The sequence below is a fragment of the Zonotrichia albicollis genome, chromosome 9 (genome assembly GCF_047830755.1).
Source record: "Zonotrichia albicollis isolate bZonAlb1 chromosome 9, bZonAlb1.hap1, whole genome shotgun sequence".
Lineage (NCBI taxonomy): Eukaryota > Metazoa > Chordata > Aves > Passeriformes > Passerellidae > Zonotrichia > Zonotrichia albicollis.
The window spans coordinates 28239006-28259025 of record NC_133827.1 but is presented as its reverse complement, the minus strand read 5'-3'; positions in this window follow the sequence as shown (position 1 = coordinate 28259025).

Here is a 20020-nt window from a genome sequence, read left to right as displayed (position 1 = left end):
ATTATAGTGTTCTTGATATATAGAATATTTTAATTCTACAGAGTCTTTCATGTTCCCTGAGTCGTTAATTTGACTAGCAGATTCCACACACTGCCTGGAAGCAAAGATCTTCTTGTTGCATAAGTCCACAATGAAAGATAAAGACAATAGACAATTAGACTGCATCTCAAATTAAGGGTTTAAGACAGCATCCAAAAGCCTTAGAATATGCCAAAAAATGCCTATGAAAAGGGACCTGCATTTTTCTTGGGTACTTGACAGCTTTTCTTCCTTATTCCACAGTTTTAAACATAAAATTGCTTCTACATTGGTTCTCTAGTTAACTTTAAATTTTGTAGCCAGGGGCCTTTTGGGACTATCTGATAACACAGAGAGTTCCCACAAATGGTAGCATTGTATTACACCCTCTGACTTCAGATTCCCAATTTTCAGCCTGTGGCTAATGAAGCATTTCTGAAAACCTTCAAATACCACTCCAGAAATATTATAATTTTTGCTTGCTTAATTTAGAATTTCATGATTTAGACTTTTCCAAGTCAAGTTAAAATTTCCAAGACAAGTTAAAATTTGAATTGACATAACTTCTAAGTTGCACTTTTTAGATAGATTTCCATTACCATCAGCATCATGAGTCAAAATTATTGTAAGGAAAAACAATTTATCCTTCTTCAAGTAGCAAGTTTTCTATTTTCTCATGGCACTAGCATCTTGTTAATATTTTCTGCAGTCTTCTTCCAAGACCATTTAAAATATTTTGTCTTCTTCTTAAAGCATAATTCATTTGGGATAATAATTATATTTAAATATAATATATTATATTTATATTTATATTTATATTTATATTTATATTTATATTTATATTTATATTTATATTTAAATAATTCTATTTAACAAAATAGAAGAAACAATTTCTGCTTGACATGATTTGTAAGTCATATTACTTTACATTCATATATTCCAGAATGATTGCTGACCACTCATAACTGAGACAGGGTCCTGGTCTGACTGAAATTTGCATATTGCAGTTACTGATAATCTAAAAATATTCTAGTATGAGAACTTGCTTTCCTTGGTAGCATTTGCAATAGCACCTCAGTGATTTTAAGGCCTAAATATCATTTTTATAATTAAATTGGCATTTATGTAGGAGCCCAATTGTGAATGTTGTACCCCCAGTATTCAATGCACAGACCTGCTGCCCACTGGATCACACAGGAAAGCATTTGCATGATTTGGGAAAGCCCTGTGTGTTCCTCAGCTGGTCTTTAGGCAGCTAAATATACCCAAAATCTGGCATTAAGTCATAACTGACAGTGACACTTGGTTTATAAACTTCTTTGCCTCTTGCTCTGACTCACAAATATTCACCTCCTCTTTGGCATGGGAGAGAGAAGCAATCCAGCAGCCTCCATGCAGCAGACTCATGTTCTGTGGGGGATAGGAGACACAGCTTCAATCACTGAAAGGACTTTCATTGGCTTCTACAGGTTTTGCATCTGCCCACAACTGACAAAAATCTCTTTTGATTATTTTCAACAATGCCACTTTTCATCTATTTAATTATTCCTCACAAAATCCCTTAAAAGGTTTTATGTTCTATATAATGCATAGCTAAATTATACTGATAAAGCATAACGTGACACCATTGTTTCCCAGAAAAAATGGTCATGGCTTTTGTTTTATTTTCTAGATGTTTAATGCATAATTCTTCTATTTCTTTGAACAGAGAAACCTAGGTATATGGTGGTTTCCAGCAAAGATCAAAGAAGAGCTTATTTTCATGGCTTATCGATAAGAAAATCTTTCATTTTCCCAACTAATGTTTTTATTCATGGGTTGGAAACTGAGATACACTCCCACAGAAGAATAAAGAGGCATTTACTCTCCTGTGAAGGCTGCACAGTTAGAAGGAAAGCAGCTCCTGCCAGACTGGTAAATCCCTGACTGAATGGAGAGCAGAAAGCAAGGACAGTGTTAGTGCTGCTTCTTTTGCAGCACTGCCCAGTCAGCACAGGGAATTCTTCCACCAAAAAAGGGGGAAACGAGGACAAAGTGTGTCTTTCTGGCTTGAGACAGACAGAAAAGTCCTGGTTTTTTTGCAAATGGCATTGCTGCTGTTCTTCTGTTTGTTCTCCCAAAAGATGAGGAGAAGAATATTTGCCTTATGCAATAAGGATAAAAGCACAAAAAGCATTGATAGTATAAGCTGCTGAGCAGTTCTAACAAATAACATACCATTAGGCCAGGAGCTGCCAAGAATCCTAACCTTAAATCTTCAAAGAATTCTGCCATGAATATCAGAACACTAGAGACAATTAGGTATGTTTGATTAGGATATAGGAACAGTGTGTGATATAAGAATATATATTACCATGTTCTGAACCTGAATTCAGTAACAAATTCAGAACACAATTAATTACTAGCCAAGGTTATGTCTCCAAAAATAACCAAGTATGACTGGCAGGACTGCTCTGATTAAACCAATGACCATCCTAAAAGTGAAGGAGCTGTGAGAAATAAGGCACACACAGAATCCCGGGGAGAATGAAGCACATTCATCTTGTCTGTACTTGCAGAACCATCAGCCTTGAGTAAGAAAATACATATGACTACAGTTTTCTAATAAAAGCCTGCTTTATATGAGAATGAGATTCATTATATTGATAAGGATTTTAAAGTATTCATTTTGGTTACTGGGGAAAAGTCAGAAGCAGAATTGTTTAGTAGTAATTTTTTAGCATCAGAGGAAAGCATTGGGATGGGATGATCCTTGACTGGCAACACTGCCAAGGGAGCAAACACTGTTCAGTGTGAGTGTGTGCTCAACCCCAAACCCTCAGTGAAACACAGGGGCTGTGCTCACACAGGCACTGCGACTCACAGCTCATCACCCAGAGAGCCTCCTGCTGCAAGGACACAAACTGCCAAGAGTGTCATTTTGGCTTCAAATCCACTTCCATCCTGGAAAAAAAGCCTGAACTGAAAGCACATTTCCTTGGCCTACAGGAGGTGACAGAGCTGTGTTGAGGCCTTCTGCCCTGCAGCCCTGTGTCATTCCACTACAAGGTTTAGAAGTTTTCCAATGAGGAGCCTTAATTCCAAGTTCTCCAAATGACCCTGATGAAGTTAGGGAAAATTGAAATATATAAATATATATATTTGAACCCACCACAGAGCTTCTTATTGGAAGAAGATGGTTTGGCTGCTGTGCTTAAAATGTAGAAAAGGATTGTGGGTTTTCTTCCCTCTGGGATTTTGTTTTGAGGCTTACATCTCAAAAAGGTGACTTATGTTCCAAAGCCATGTGTAAGTAATTTACATAATTTGGTATAATTTAGGAAAAAAAACCAGATCATTGAAACTCTGACCCAGTAAAGCACTGAATGTGTGCTTGAATGCCAATATGAATAGCTGGCTTTTCCTAAAACTGAGCTGAGCACTTGAGCAGGCAGTGGCATGAAGAAGTAACTTGCATGAAATCCCCTCATCCATCCAGCAGCCCCACAGTGTGACCCCTATGCATCCCCTGTGTGCCCCTGGTGCATCAGCACATGCCATCAGAGGCAGACAAGTGCAGGACACTTCAGGACAATCCTTAGAGGCAGCACTGCTGATTTTTCTTTCATGGAAGTGTCCGAGTGTGAAAGAGAAGTCAGGAAATGAGAAAAGGAACAGCTACAGAAAACTGGTGCAGTGACCCAGAGGGTAAGATTAAATTATTAGGTAAGAGACAGAAAAAAGTTTCCAGTACGTAATATTTTAACTAAAAGTCTAGAAAAACACCAGAAAAGTTGTGCTGACAATCATTTTCACACAATGCTTTCCTGCATTTCTTATTCTACCCTAATGTGTCAATGTAACAATATTGCCTATCTTGTCAAGGCTTACAAAGAAAGACACAAAAAAGGAAAAGCTGAAGAGACAACAGTGAAAGAGTAAACATAAGTAAGAGAAATGTGACTTGACAGCAATGTTTCAGGCTTTTTTTTCTCCTAAATATAACTGCATTTTCCTAGGGTACAGTATTTAGATTTTGATCCACATCATAGTGTTTATCAGTGTTTATCATGCAGGAGTCGGTGTCATTCAACCTTCATTCTGATTACATTAGTCATTACAGCAAGTCCATGTTACAGACTTACCCTTCGCTTCAGGTTTCTGGTTATTTCTATCAAATCTGGCAGCCTCTCACCACCAGCCAGTTCTGATGAACACAAGGGAGTTCAGCAATTAGGAGGAGCTGAAGGCAGGAAGAGCTGAACTTCCCCTGCCCTGCGGAGGCCTCTCACATCACTGCAGCCAAACATGAAGTCTAACAACTTGCTGTGTCTTGTTTTCCAAGATCTCACTTTAGAAAGACTTACTTTGTTTGCCCAGACTACTTCTTCCTCCAAATGGATGCAACCTGGCCTCCCCTCTTTTCTGCAAGGGAGTCACTACAGTCACATTTTTGGAGGACATTCACACTTTTACATGAAATAGGAAAAAAAAAAACAAAAACAGAAACCCCAGTACTGCAGCTAGGCTACACAGCTAAATTATACCAGGGAAGAAAATGTGACTATAGCAACTAGAGCAGGACCAGTTCTGCAAAGTGTAAGGTTTATACAAGTCCATTAGTAATGAGGAAAAAACACCTCTAGAAATTACTGTTTGCCATAAGCATCAGCATTTCGCAGTGCTCTAAAGATTTGTGTTGGTATCTATCATTTAAAAACACATGGACACACAAGCAAGCCAACCTCCAGCCAGATGCAGCAGTACAATTTTCAGAGATAAACCATGACCTTATCTAAACACTAGTGCCAACTTCACTTCTTGTGCTCAGAAAGAGCAACTTTTAAACCAAAGTGCACTGGTGAACTTTGCTTTCCCAGCCATTCCTAAATGTCTCTCTTTTTTTCCCCTTTCAATAGAAACACTTTTTTTGTGTTTCTGCTTGAAAACACTTTAAACTTAGTTCTGTAATTTCCGATATTACTTGAGCGGAAAGCAACAGGGGCTTCTAAAATGATGTCAAAATTTCATTGCAATGATTTTTACAAAAAATATGTCAGTAATTATTGTCATTTCAGCTTCCAATGTATCCACTGTTCACAGCACTGTTTACAGCTCTTGTCATACATGGTGCGGGAACTGTTCTCTCACAGTCACTGTCATTGTGCCAAAGCCTTTGGATCTGAACCTGGATCCATCCAGATGCATTTTCCAAGCTAGCCAAAGCAGCAATTCTGAAATTCAGTCTGCCTTACAGTTTTTTATGGAACATTACTCTGTTCAGATTACTCTGGCTGCAAAAGACAAATAATACCTGTTCAGCATAAATGAACTGGTACAATGTTAACTTGCAAATAATTTAAAAACTTATCAGAACATGCCCAGATTTTACACAGAGTCAGCATTTTTGCCATGTGCCCATAGCAATTTTTTCAGTACTAAGAGGGAGTGCTAAATTGGGATTTATTATATCATTAAAACACAGCCTAACTCTGCAAGCTGAGTATCTGGATAGAAGTACAGTCTCCTGAGTGGGAAGGTCTTAAAATCCATTGACAAATTTAGGAATTATCATAAAGGGAATGTATAAGGTGATAATGGAGACACTGGAATGGAACAGATTGAAGTTTAACACTGTATCTGTCAAGGTTTAATATGACAAAAATTATAAAAGGCTCAAAATCTCCAATGTATCAAATGCTCCAAGTTCCATGCTGGGGAGTGCAGGGAATTGCAGCAGGCACTGAATCCAAGCAGCAACAGAGGGACATTCACAGCTGCCCCTTGGTCAGGCACTGTCCTCGGGGGCACAGACACCCACATTTCCCTGCACGGCTGGGGGCTGTGTGCCTCACCTGCTCACATCCCCAGGCAGACACCAGCACGTTCTACATTCCTTCAGTATGTCAAAACCACCTCTGAATCCATGGGAATCCACTGGAGTTACCCACATTTACCACCTCCAGCCTAAAGCCTCTGCTCCCTTTTAAGATTGACAAGACTTGGCAGCATTGCCAGGAGGCATCGACATCTATGAGCAGCTTTAAATTAAGTAAGAGCCTCTAAACTTCATTACATGTGGTACCCTGGAAGGCTCAGCTGAATGAAGAGTTTGCAGTAATAGCTCAGCACAATAATTACACCAGTCCCAGATCTTTTGGTTTGAAGCTCATCCATAACCTTCAATTTGGGTTTCACACACACGGTTACCATTGTAGAATTGTCATTTTAGCTCTGGTTTGCACAGATTTTTGTTTAACAGTCTCAGTTTCAGCTACCACTTGTGCTACATCACTTCTTTGTGACAACCTTCTCTCAAGATCTCAGTTCTTGGCAATGTACAGTAGATTAAAATAATTGTTATTAATATTTTACTATACTGGTTCTTTTCCAGAACAGCTTTGTCATTTCATCTCTTTCTCAGCATTGGTGTTTTTCTGACTTCAAAATCAACCTAAAGTGATTATTTTAAAAATTATGTCATTTTTATTACAGAAATTTCTATTATGCGGCATTCTAGTAAACAATATGATGAGCAAAGTACTGTAGTTCCTAGAACATGCTCTTCTCACATAAAGTTCTTTTTTTCCTATTCCAACTAAAACAGGAACTTTTGTTACTTTGAAAAGCCCCCATTTCTGATACAAAATATATACTTAACATTTTAGTGCAACAACTTCTTAGCTGCTAGAGCTGTTAGTCTAGCATTTCAGTACGATCTGCGCTACTGATTTTACACTCTAAGAACTTAAGTCACTTTCTTAAAATTTAAAAAAATCCAGATATAGGAGAAATAATTAATCATTTATGTTTTATAATACCTTTCATGAAGAAAAATTAAATTTTATGGATTAGTTAGTTGCCTGCAAAATAATGTTGAATACAAGGACTATTTAATGATAACAACCTCTGACAGAAAGTAAATGGTTATTTTTCCAGCTGAAGCTGGAAATTCAATAATTTAATGTCAGGGCAGTACCCTAAATGCACACTGGGGCATTGGCTGATACTGGAGTGGAGTCCTGCACGTAACCCTTGGGAAGCTCTCCCCTTTAGGCACGCAGAATGGATGGAGCCTGTGCAGTCTCTGCTCTGGGACAGGTTTGTGCTGCTCTTTGGGGCTGGCTGTCGTGGTGAGGATGGCTCTGCCACAGTGATGCTGAAAAACAAACTCAGAACATCAAATGTCATTTTTGTTCCAGAAGCCACAAAAGCATGGATGAGAGCCTTGGCTGTCACAATGCTAGAATGGGTTTCAGCTGCAGCTAAATGATTTTGTGGTGCCAGTGGCACCTCTACGTTTAAGGCAGGACAGAGGCATTTCCTCTCTTGGGGAGCCCATATGCTTAGTATGTATGTTTCTGGTGCACAAAATGACACCTTTCTTCATATGAATTATTAACTGCTATTGACATTACCTTCTACAGTGTCTGGTCAGCTTCTACAAGCCTCAAGACAGGGCACATATCCATCTTCAGATTGAAACAGGACAAGACAGCAGCTCAAAGGGAATTTCTGTAGCGTGCAAGCAAGCGAGTGACATGAACACACCCAGTGGGGGTTTCATGACAAGCAGGAGGGACCTGCACTTTTCCAAGGTGCAGTTTCTGACCTAAGCCCTGTCAGATCTGCCACCTGCCTTGCTGAGAGGCTCCCTCTGGCCCCCAAAAGCACTGAGGCGGCTGAAAGCAGTCAGTGCCCCAAGGCCAGCCTTGCTCTGTAAAATAAGAAGCTACTTCAGCACCCCTACTTTGTCTCTGCCTTACTGATTTGAAATAGCCCATTGTCTGACCAAGGATGTGCTGTGAGGGATTTGGGTGTTGTGTTTTAGAAGTGCTGAAGGACAGCTGTACCACAGGGACAGGTCATTAGTGTTAATTATTGGCTCTGCACAATTACTCGGTGAGATATTGGGTGATGGCTGCTCTACTTGTTTTCTTTCTGCACTGGTTGTAGTGTTTATTCATAAGTTTTCTGTGCTTTAATTTGGTTGATTGACATGCCCAGAGAACAGAGTTCTGGTCCTTTTATAAATTCAGAAGAAAAACTAACACAAAATAAAGTTGCTCTGGCATTAACCTACATTCAGAAAAATGAACTACGTAGCTGATGTGCAGTTCTAATTGTGCTTTTCTTGATGCAGAGTAAAATGTTATCCTCAGTGTAAAATCCGAGCCTGAGTGGAAGAAGCCATTCTGGGGACAGGGGCAAGAGCCAGCCCCGTGTTCAGAGCCCCCCTGGCACACCAGTTCAGCGTGCAGCCCCTCTGGGCACAGAGCGCGCACTGCTGGGTTTAGCCATCACTGACATATTCTCCAGCAGAGATAAACCACATCAAGCTCCCAGCTGACCATCCGTGCTCTCCCAGGCCAGCTCCAGGAGTGTCCTGGGTCCTACCCCGGCCCCACCCAACCCCTCCCAGGGCTTTTCCCAGCAATGGAAAAATACCTAGGATGTAACTGCCAAGTGAACTGGTTCCTGGAGCTGATTCAGAAATCCTGGAGCTTGGTTTTCCTCACAAGCTTTCAGTTCAGCTGCCCAAACAACTGCAGGTTTGCCAGTGTCTGAGTGAGGGCGATGGCAGGGACACAGAGCTGAGGGTGCCGCAGGGGAGAGATGAACCTGCAGGCTCAGCTGCTTTCTGGAAACTTTCTTCTGTGCTTGCTTGGCTTTTCACAGCTACAAAGGCAGGGAAGGAGCAAAAGGTTCTTCTCCCAGTAGCATATGTGCAGATCAAAGAGGATTCTTTTCCTTACACTTATTTCCTGAACCAGTATTTTAAATCTTTTCTACAACGTAAACCTGAATATAATATCAGTAGTATCAGAAGTATTTGGACAAGAATTAAGATCTTCCTCTCTAAAGTCTCATCTCTATCCTACTCATCAACAAATACTGTAGCTATGTTATGGTTTTGTGTCCCATCTAGTCTAGGCTAACAACACATGAATATTTAGTTATTCTAGATGCATATCAGTATAACTGAAAGCACAATTTTTCTCTCTCTTAACTAACCAAGCAGAAACAAAAAAAAAACCCAACCTAAACAAATGCTCTCTCCAGGAAAAACAAAATAAAACAAAACTCCGTAGCTTCAACCTAACACCATTTCAAAGAACAAGACAAAGCAAAACCTGAAAACTGTAAAATCTAAAATCTCACCTCCCATAACACTGGCAAAGGTTGCCAGGTTTTGCCCCACCCTCTTGCTGCTATCAACTTTCTCTTGCAACCGCTTAAAAATATTTTCCACATTGGTTGTGCATTGTATAAATTCAAATTAAAAAGTAACACACATATCTTAAGCCATCTAATAAGCTTTGATTGTAAAACAAGTTGCTCAATAAACTTTCCAGTGCAGTAAAATCTGCCAACTTCATAGCCTTACAAAGCTCTGAGATCCTGAATTTTTTAACAAGAAAGTAAAAAGTGAAGTTGCTATTATTTTAGATAACTTGGAAAGGTTTCTGAAAGTTAGATACAGCGCCCGAGGCTACTCCACTTGAAATCTTAATCATCAGTGTCTCCAACACTTTGGATATGAAAGCTTTATTAAAACAGAGCTAATAGATATTTTTAAGAGTCTCTAGCCTTTAAAAGTGGTAGGTGCACACATAATGTGCTATCCCCTGAAGAATTATTGGCACAGATTTGATATGACCTACAAAATTAAGCCATGGCTTCACTACTTCAGACTTGAACTCATGAAACCTCTGCATTCATTACATTATTACTCTGTTCTACAGATACAGAATTGAACTTCAAATCAATATATAATCCAGTTACTAACCTTGTGAGCAACAGAGAGATCTTTCTCAATGTTCTTTCCCCCTACTGTAAATGCTTGCAGGGGCTGACAGACTTTTTAATGTTTCATTGTTTATAATTTGTTTCGTGATTGCAAAAGGAATGCAATTTTGACGATTCTCAAACCAGAAATCTCTCTGATCAGAAAACAGTCACCAACCAAAAATGAGCAACATCTAAACAAAACTGCCTCAAAAATCTGAAATGTGGCATCCACAGCACCACCATTTGAAAATAAAGTTCTGTGTGTATCCTAGAAAGACACATTGCATCAGTTAAAGCCGAGATGGTGAGCACTGCACACGAGCTCTTGGTGGGGAATGATCTCTGATTCTCCTTGGTTTGCACAGCACCGAGATTGCCAGGCTGGATTCACCAGCCTGGCCTCCACTGCTGTGCTGTAGATCTCACCTGGGAATTCAGGAGGACACTTTTTCCTCATTTCCCGTAACAATTATGCCATCTCCACTGCAGGGACAGCTCACAGTGTGGCTGCGGGCAAAAGCCTCCTGCAGAGGCTCTGCTGGAAATGCACCAGCACGGCTGAGCCCAAGGTCACCCCCAAAGCCTCTCCAGAGCAGCTGCTCGAGTTCCTCCCCACCTTTTCTCTCCTGCTTCAGCTCTAAGGTTGATTCCATTAACAGATGCACATAATATCTGATTTAACTGAATGAGCTGTAACATTTGTTGCCAAATTATTTAATTGCTTGGGAAGCAGAAGCTCCAGACACAAATGTATCTCCAGCAGAACCTTTAATATACAGCCTCATTCAAAAGTTTGCACAGACACTGTATCTTGGTACCCTCACCTATATAATATTTGGGTTACTTTAGGGAGTTGAAACTGTGACCTCTGCATATTCTCTTACATACTGATAAAATAAACTCAAAACTTAAGACAACTCATTACTTCAATTGCTTGCAAGTTTTAGGCAGTTGGCAGTAAATTTCGTTTTATATAAATAAATGTTATCTCATTACCAGCAGTCTCCATTAGGACCTAGCAGACCATGAAATAGACTTTGCAAGATCAAGCAGTGTGCTAAGGCCCAGAAAACCATTACTTTAGCTCCTAGCTCCAGAAATTATGAGGGAAATGAAGCACTATATTGCAGCGTGAAGCACACACACTAAACAAGCCTTTTTAGTCAAGGCATTAGGAAAAGAAGCACAGATTACTCATTACTGTGAAAAGTACAGTTGGGTTATTTGGCACCTGCCTCTTAGCTTAATTTCCTACTGTTATTAACTTCTTACTGAATGTGCTTTTTGCAGAGGAGAGGCTGTAACATTTCTAATACAGGATCATGAAGGACTCATTTTAGGCACTAGTTGAAGCAAATCTATTCTAACATACGACCAAAAACTACTTACCTGTTCAGAGAAAGAAAATATTTACAGATCTGTGGGGGAAAAAATTAAAGTACCACAAGAAAAGCCAAAAATATTGCTTTGAATGCTGACTAAAATATCTGAGCTTCCCTGCTGTTTGAATAGAAATAATGTCCAGTTTATCAAACACAATGAGTGTTAATCTCCCCATGAGGGTAAAAGGATATATTTTAAGTCAGTTCACTAAAATAACAGAGGATAACATTTGGTTCCCTACATGCCATGAGATCCCTAAAGCTCAGGCAAAATGATACAGCACTGAGCCATCCTATCCACACTGGTGGGAGAACAGAGATTTTTATTTTGTAATGGGGCTGTGGCTTCAAACTTAACTGTACCTCTCAAGGTTTCTGGTCAAGTTGGGTTTGTAGAGAGGAGAGAGCCAAATTAGTAAATCCTAAGAGGGAAGATTAGCAGAATCAAAAACTAAAGATATTTTCCCATCAGCACTATTTGAGAGTCTGCAGCCTTCCCTCCAAACCCCAGCACTGCTGTTCTTGTCGTGTGGTGAGATGGAAAAAAGGGGAAAACAACTTTAGGATACGACACAGTCCACAGCAAACATGTTTAATTCACTTAAGACCTAAAGAAACAACTTCTTGCTCTTAGCTAAAAAATATATTTTTCAGTCCATACATATTAAAAAAAAAAAAAGAAAAAAGAAAATTAATGTAGCAGGTCAACTGCTGGCCAAACGTCAGTGCATTCATGAGACTCACCTACTCACTCATCTAAGATAAAATGCTGTGATCCACAATAGGAATGCTTTTGAAATTGTGTATTTAGCACTTCTTCCAGCCTTACTCTTCCTGAATCCATATGCTAAATTATCAGCATCAATTTTAAATTGCCATTTAATTTAATATGATCTTACACGGGCGACAATTGAAACCAAAGTTTTGTGACACAGAAATCAAGCCATCACAATAATATTATAATAATCATAATGGCAATACAGTAGCTTCTACAAATGCATTCAGATACAGGTCTACAGGAGCTTTAAAATGTCCATAATTGATAAATTAAACACACTTTTGTGAGAATTTACAGTGCAGTTATCCAGAAATTCCAGCTTTTACTTTTCAAAATATTAACAGTGACCAAAATTCTTTTCAGAATCTGCAGTTATTCTGTGAAATTGGTTTTGTTATAGCTCTATCATTATTATAGAATCAAAACTAAAAGAAAAAATGTATTTGTTTGCCATGATAGTGATGCTTACAGTAATAGCAATTCTACAGGTTAAAAGTCAAGGTATTATGAACACTGTATTCTTAAAAAATAAATGAGGGAGACATTTGCAACCAATTTCACGGTATTCTCGCCTTCAAATATCTCCAGAATTACAGTCTCATGTGTATTATATTATTTCTCGCAGTCACACTCTTGAAATCAGTTGAAAAGCTTCTAAACCGAGAGATCCTGAGAGCTTAAGACTAAGACTGTAATTCCTTTGGGCAATTATAGGTTTTCCAGCTTTAGCTGATGAACAATAGAGGCCAGAAGAGCCAGGCCACACTTTTACTGAGAGTCCCTGATGCTCCGTTCCTGCAGCTCCTCAGCCCCGGCAGCAGAGCAGCCCCGGAGCAGCCGCTGCCTTCCACTCCCCCCTTGCTCCAGCTTTGGGGCCATTTGCCACCATTTTTACCATCATCAGCCAGCAGGAAACGTGAATCATGTGTGGGATCAGTGGAAGATCACCTCCTCCACCACTGATCACTGGCACATTTCAGGGTGTTTGAAACCAGTGCTGAACTGTGCAGCCCCCGGGACCTCGTGCTGGAAAACAGAGCACAGTCCCTTGGGGCTGCTGAGGTAATGGGGAATTGTTCATTTCTGTGGAGGGAATTTCAACTGCTACAAACTCAAATCCAGTTGAGAAAAATACTGCAGGCACTAATTTATCTGTCTGTTTTTGAGAGATATAAACTCACTCACCGCAGGGAACTCCAAAGAAACTCAAAATCACGCTGCTGCTCTGAAGGGGATTTAATCCTTCAGTGAGTTCAGACACAGCTGACTGTTCTGTCTGGGTTCCTGTGCAGCACCCATCATCCAAATGCCTGAACCAGTCCCTCAGGAGTTGATTTCCATTCATCCCCTCCTGCCACACCAAGACAACCTTGGGTAGCTCTTTCCCACAGAGCTTTTCTGAACCTGTCAGAAAATATTTCCCATTTCCCTCAGTATAATTAGGTCATGTTCAACAAATCACTCATCATCTGAGCTCGTTCATCAGCCTTCCTAACAGGGCAATATCACCTCCAAAATCCAAGAGATTTAAACTAAGCCTAAATTGTTGAAATAAACAAATTTGCCCTTGTAACAGCCACCCTTGTGAGTCTCCCCTCCACGGTTCCAGCTGGATTAATTTAGCATTGCCTTAGGCCAGGCCTGGGTTAAGGTTTTACAGCAGGTTTGGGACTGTGACTGAGCCAGGCTGGATAACGCACCAGTGTTCCAGCTGCTGCTGAGCCCTGCTGCCATCCTGGCAAGGCTTCCTGCAGCCCCCACAGTGCCCCAGGAGCAGGGGAGGGCAGGGGGCCGGGAGGGGACACTGGGGACACCCCTGTGCCCCACTGAGGCACAGCAGGGAGCTGGGGCTGCTCCAGGACTGCGTGGTGGGACCTGGTGGGTGACTCCCACTGTGCCACTGAGGTTTTTCCTCCACCTATTAAAATGTCTTTATGTCAGCCCAGGAGTTCTCTTGCTTTTGCTCTCCCTGTTGTCTCCACCAGCCAGAGCCTATTCATACGATGAGATTTCACTGCTCAGGTGCCACTGGACATTTAGCACAGATGTTTCTGCATTCAGCTTCCCTCCTCCCTCAGAAATGATTATCACAATTTATAGAATAAGAGTCATAGGAGCAGAGGGATCCAACTGCTGCTAAATTTCCGCCTCAGAACAATTTGTCTTTGTTCTTTTAAAAATATTTCTGGAAATGCTTCTATGCCCCCAAAGCAATACAGCTTCAGTGCCATGTCATGCAATGACCTACATATGCACAGAGGACTCTTGGCAAACAATAAACTCAACAGAAAAGCCACTCTTCCAAAACACTGAGAAAGGTCGGGGATGTGCAGGCTAGCACATTTTATGCAGGCATTTTCAAACCAACAGAGAAAATAGATTTCCTCACCAAGTCTCCTCTTTTTCAAACAGTCAGGTTGAAAGATGGACAGTTCCAGATGGCACTTGGGTGAAAACATGCAGCTTCGCTGACAATGTTTGCCAAAAATGTTTAAGAAAACCACAAACAAATAAAGACAAAGTTTTACATCAGCATTGAAAGAAATGATTTCTTAGCTCTTGAAAATTTAACAGAAACAAGGGGAGATTGTATGGAGCTATATTTTTTTGAGGACAGATTTTTCTCAGTTTCCTTGCAGGAAAAAAAAAAAAAATCTATGTTTACCTGCTAAAAGGCAGAGTGTCTCTGTGGAACAGGCCTGTGGAAACCCCAGTGACCATACCTGAATGCTTGGAGAAAATGACAGCTCTGCACATCTCTCATCAAGGATTAGTGTGTTGAATCTGAAATACATTTTGGTTTACTGTAACCACACTTAAAGGTTATGAGCCATATGTAATGGAACTGTGACATTTCAGGAAATATTCATCTTCCAAGTTCAAAATACCGAAGAACCTTTTTCAATTTTAGCCAGCTCTCCTATGCACACACTACCAGAACAATCACTTTTAACTTTTACCTTTTCAATTGCATTTGGGAAATACTAAATGACATTCACGTCCCACATTCATGTGTATCTCTTATGTCAGAGAATCCCCAGCATTAAATCTGATACCCATACAGCAGCATTGTATTTATCTGTTATATTTGTATATTATATATATATATATATTTATTTATCTGCTATATTTATATTGTATATATCTGCTATTCCTTTAGCAGAATTTCCTGAATATTATTGTTTCTTTTTTTTTTTTTGTTAATATTGAGCAATTCATATTTCTAGAAGTAGGTTTTAAATTACTGTCTGAAAGAGCCTCTCTATTATGTATGGAAGGACCAGAGTATAAGAACTTAGTTAAGGGGTGGTATTGAGGTGCACCCTCAATTAAGCCAATATTTTAAAAAATGAATGTTGCCATGCCAAGCTAAGACAAGTTTTATTTTCACTAAGGTTAAAGTTTTACCATAACTACTCAAAAGACAGTTTCAAAAAACTGAATCAATAAAATTATGTCCCCTTTGTAAACCAAGGAAGAACTGTGGTATACCACCTACTAGGGAGACTTCTTCCCCCTCTGCAAGCTTATTTCATAGATACCTTTGCTGAGAAGGTGCTATAAATATTTTTAAAATCAGTCTACTCAATTTGCTGCCCCCTTTCAGTCAAATATTACTCCAACTGTAAGAAGAAGTTGGAGATCAATCTTCCTTTAAATGGTTGTTTGATTATCAACTTGAGTTAGCAAAGAAGCAAAACCAAATGGTACTACCAGCTTCTGGATATTCAACAGCTGAAAATCTAAACAGACTACTATTTACCGAGGATAATCTTCTCACTATTATTAGAGCCTTGTATCTGCATTATTAGCTTGATGTAGTCATAATAATAGTTTCCTAAATATTTTGTTTCTTTTTCATTTTCTATTCTGATCATTAAACTCAAAATTTAATGGACAGCAATTGCAGTGCACGTTAAGGCCACATAAAAACTAGATGTAATCAATTTTGTCTGGTACCTAATATAGGTTTACAGAAAGGATGAATATGCTAATGGTCCTCAAATACATTTTAAACAAACACAAATGTAAACTGCATTCTGTGCAACTTCATTTAAACCTCAGTTTAAAGTGTCTAAGTGCTTTGCTGAATCCATTCAGCCCTGTGGTACAGGGAAAATCACAGTGTCCAAATCTTAATCTTTCAAACCCAGTTCTAATAGGAGAGAACTCCTCTCAAGCTGACAGGACAGCACTGGAGCAAATGGAATTGGGAGCACCAATGTTTATCTTTTTCCCAACACAGAACAAGCAAAAGTTCCTGCTGGAGCTCTTGAGTTACCTTTTTCCACAGATGTTTGCATTGTGAAAGTCTGTACAGGAGAATATTAACTTATTATGGCACAGCACAAAAATGCATTCACTTCACAGCATTGCACATCTGGATTTAAAAGCTGAAGAAAAACTATAAAGAAAACTGTGTACACATAACCAGGGAGAAAGGTGGGGAAGAAGCAAAACATCTTCTGAAAATCAGAATCGTAGTCTGGATTTTTCACGTGCTTTACATTTCAGGATTAAGCAATTCTTTGCCGCCCCCCAGCCTCTCTCCTGCACTTCAACTTCCTTGCTGCAATAAACCACAAGCCATTTTCAAGCCCTGCTCTCAGAGGACTCCTGGGCTGCTCTGAGCCCACACACCTGTATTTTCCTTCTGTGAAACCCAGAATGTGCAAAGGAAACCAGATGGGAGATTATTATCCCAATCCTACCGGGCTTGGAAACACTTCCTGCTTCATTCTTCCAAAATAAAGTATATAGGTGTTGTAGCACAAACCTTGAACATTCCGTCCTCTGTGAGAGACTTTCACAGCTGAGCCACCCTTTAAAGCCCTGAATGTGGCACTTTACTCACCCTAAAGGATTGCTCAGCACCCTTCCACAGCTTCAGCAACTCCCAAGAGTTCCCTTGGGGAAAGACCTGGCCTAGAACAGTCTGCTCAAAATCCCCACGTTGTAGAACTGCAGTGGTTTCCTCAGTGTCCTTCACTGCTGGGAGCTCACCTTTCCCTGCTGAGTGCCCGTGGCCAGGAGAGCAGGGCAGGAGCTCAGCCAGGGCCCCACAGCAGCACCTCCAGAGCTCACCAGGTTGGTTTGCTGCCACCTCCTCCCACACCATTTGCTGATCCATCCATGGCCACATCAATACTCAACTTGAGCAGATTGTTTTTTATTTTTTTCCTTTTTAATTTCTCCAGGCACTGTTTTGCTCCACTGAAAACCAAGGTGATACCAAAGTCTTTTTTTTTAATGCAAATCTTACTGCAGTGCATGGGTTCACTGCAATGATAAGATTCTCCATCACACAGTATTGTACAGAGTAGCACAGAGACATTCTACACAGCAAACAGCAGAAGTGAGAGGTTTCCCACAGCCTTTTGTACAATTTAACAGGCAGTTAATGCACGTTCTTTTATTCTACCTTTTTTCACTAGGAAAACAAGCTGGCAGTTAAGAGGCTACAGTCTAGAATTCACAGTACCAAAGCAGTTAAATATTACTGGATTTTAGCATATTCAGCAAATAGGGTAAATGCTACCAGATTCCATTCAGCTTTGAAATGTGATATGTATTAAAACATTCCCAAACACACTGGGAAAAATACCTGCAGATGTACAACCAGGATGAATATAAAGGGGATCTGTGAACATTTTGACCCCAAAACTGTACTCAACGTGTAAAATAAATGAATTTTAGAAACACAATTTGGCTTTGAAGCCCCTAAATGCATGAAATACATTTCTTAAGAGACCAAATTACTTCAAAGCACTTCTGGCACCTTGGACATCTATCCAAATGACAAAAGGCATGGGTGAGCTGTTGCTCTTGTTTTGCCCTGTGGCTTGCTACAGACATCAAGGGCTACTTAGCTGTCTGTAAGTAGGACAACTAGCAAGAATCTAGAGGCCTTGAAAAAGCATAGAGAAGAATAAGCCTCAATAAATAACATTAAATAACACTGATATTTGGATTACAAACACATGGTCTGCACACCATTAAGTGGTGTGCCTTTAGGGGAATCTGACCATACCTCTCAGCCACTGTGAATTACATCCCCAACAGACATTGGAGGAGAACAAGTTCCCTGGAAACTGGGCTCTGGCCAGCTACAGGAACTGCAAAAGAATTTTCAAGACATGCTGCTATCCCACAGTTAAACAGCATTTTCTTTTTATCTGGTACCTGACAAGGTGCACTGATCAGCTGCCCCACAGTTCCTTTGGCAAGCTCCACTTGTCACCAGCCTGAGCCAGGAAATGATTCCCCACGGCCTTTGCAGCCTGGGGGCTGTGGAGGTGAAGCCCCCGGCCCTCCCTGCAGGAGGCTGCTCCCAGAGGCACCACCAGCCCCCACCAGCGCCTGGCCTGAGGCTCCTTTGCCACTGCGTAAGGAAAAGCAGAAGTCAAATTTATTCTGGCTCTTGAATGCAAAGCAGAAAACAGCTACCAAAATGAAATCAACAGAACAAAAAAAATCAACATCTACGTGGAACACAGGATGACCATGGGCTGCTGAACAGATTTCCTTCTGCAGATGTGACAGCTGCCTGCACCGAGGTGCTATTTCAGCAAACATCCTCCCTTCATTGTTTCTGCTTTGGAAGAAAAAACTCTTATCCTGGTTCATGGTCTTCTAATTATACGTCTTTTCTTTTTGCTAAATATTAAGCACAAAAACAAATATTAAAAACAGACCCTGACCCCCCAATACCTGCTTTTCCTGCAATTCATATGCTGATACCATTGTATACCACATGCAAGTTACCATGTGTTCCTCATGGGAACAAAAGCTCTTCTCTCTGGATGACTTTCCAATGTGTGGGTTATTTAAACATGGTTCACTCTGCCTGCAATGCATGTGAAGTGAAAGCTTAACTTCAAACCCATTGCTTTTGTATACTGTTCATTATTCCACTTTCTCTAACTTCACCAGCTCCTTTTAGTTCACACCAACACACATCAGACTGTGGTTCATGTATTGGTACCCAAACACCCATAAATAATACACAAATGCAGCACATTGCTTATTTGTTTGTAGAACAGAGAAGATCTGGTAATCTACCACTGAAGAGCTGTGCTACAGGCCAGAAACACACACTACTCCATGTGTAACTGCAATTGTGTCCTTACTACATCAATTTGAGTGATGTAGGCAGCCAGCATTCAGTGTACAGAATAAACTGCTAGCCCACATACAGAAAAGAGCACATAGAATTCATAATATAAAAAATTTGGCTACATTTTGCAAAACTGTTTGTAATTACTGCTTATTTACGGAAATACATCACAGCAAAATTTAAAAATTCTATTTAAAAGGCACTAATAAAAGTTGCTAAAAAGTGACTTTTGCAAGATTTTAACACTATAAAGGCAGCATAATTAGATTCATCTCACAAAATGTAATCAGTAGAACTCCAGAGAAGTATCAAACACTGAAAAAACAAGCAAGCAAACCAAAAATCACCTAAAAGAATATATCTTCTCCTTTTCAAAATACTTTTGCCTCAAGGGAGATGGGTTACAGTTTCTTGTGTCTCAAAAATCCAGGCATCAAAGGAAACACTCTGCCTCAGTTGTACATCTAGTGAATTACAGGAGATGCGGTCCTGGTGGGAGCATTTCACAATTCCTACAATGGACCCATGTGAGGAATGCTGGACATCTAAAACCAGAGCTGCAAATCTTTCTCTGACAGTACTAACAAAACATCTGCAAGTGTGAAAGAGTAGTATTCCAGATCAAAATACCTTTGTAACAACCAAAATAACCAGAAATCACAGTTCCTTTTCTGTAAAGCACCAAAATGTAAGTACAACAGTGCCATGTAAACTCAGTTATCACATTGCAAAGCAAAACCTTAAACTTGAAAATAACTTAAAAGTAAGAACAGGAAGATCCTTAGTTTGCTCCAAATAGTTGGTTACAGATCAGTTTTTAGGTCCTTAAGACACCAGATCTGATTAACAAAGTCCCATAGATAAAGACAAGAAGGCAGGGAAATCAGGTTATCAGACTTTCCACAAGTAAAGCAATCGATTGAAGCATCATTAGTTGTGAGCCTGCAGTCCAAT